Here is a 1425-nt window from a genome sequence, read left to right as displayed (position 1 = left end):
AAATAAAAAACATTCAACTGACAAGAAATATAAAATAAGAACATATCCAATATTCAGTAACTTCTTGCTTCGTATCAGAAACGAAGAAGAGCATCTAATAAAAGATGTTTTGGTTCTTCCAGAACACTTAGTTATCAATCCCTATTGTAATAATAGTGCATTTAATAAGAAAAATATTTCTATCAATAGATTAAAAGGTAATTTGCGCAAATTGCATGATAGAAATTAAAAAGCTATCTTAGCTAACAGAAATAAATATGTTGATCAACTAAATAAAAGGTTGATCGTAAAATTTTATGGTAAAAATAATATATGTTTTAGTTTTTGATTCAGTATAATATGATACCAACAATTGCTACGAAGAAGAATAATCAAATACTTTAATACCAAATGGTCTTCTATCATACATGTTGTGAACTTTATTTTTTCTTATGTATGTCAGTGTCACTGTATATGTAATAGACTAAGTTGAAATTCATCTTCAATTGTGTATAGATTGATTTTGAAGAAAACTATGCCCATCATGCTACTGAAAAACTTAGATCAGCTGAATAGCTTATGTAATAGCACATAGATGGTATATAGAAGTTTTGACAATAACGTCATACGTGCAAAAATTATGATATTAGTCAATGTGCTTCTAAATATATATTATCCCTAAATTCAATTTTGTCTTCCGAAACTAAAGAATATTCTTTTAAATTTGTGTGAAAATAATTTTCGATATGTCTATATTTTGCAATTATAATAAATAAAGCACAAGGATAAACATCCTAAATATTGGACTATATTTATTGCAAATATATTTTCTTGGACTAACAACTATATGTTGTACTTTCAAGAGGAATATCAATATCGACAATAAGAGTTTTGGTTATGACACATCAACCAAAGCATTAGAAGAAAACATACACACAAAAAATCATCTACAAAAAAATGTTCGGTAAAATACCATCAAATTAAATACTGTTAAACTATAATACATAGTTATCTAACTAACATGATTAAATTGATCGTTTGTGTAAGTTATGATGATGTCCTTTTATCTTGAGTTCACGTATTATGCTAATATAATAATATTTTTCAACTTTCAAATGATTTAAATGGTTAAACCATCACGTGTCATTATTAACGTGCAAGGTACATTCGTAAATACTACTTCTTAAAAAAAAGATCCAATGGGAGAGTCCTCCCTAACCGACCCATTAAAGAGACCCATTTACTCGGGAAAAAAAAGAACAACGTAACCCCAATAAGAGTTACAGAAAAGCCCTACCTTTCCATTATTCGTATGTGTGCACATTGCCTCTATTGCTAAGCTCACACTTCTGCTTTCAGCTTCAAAGGTGGCTATCTCTCTCTTATACGCACCATTCCATATAGAACACAGAAAGAAAGCTAAACAAAGAGAAGAGAGTTCCAATC

The sequence above is a fragment of the Nicotiana sylvestris genome, chromosome 1 (assembly GCF_000393655.2).
Source record: "Nicotiana sylvestris chromosome 1, ASM39365v2, whole genome shotgun sequence".
NCBI lineage: Eukaryota > Viridiplantae > Streptophyta > Magnoliopsida > Solanales > Solanaceae > Nicotiana > Nicotiana sylvestris.
This window is presented reverse-complemented; position numbering follows the sequence as displayed.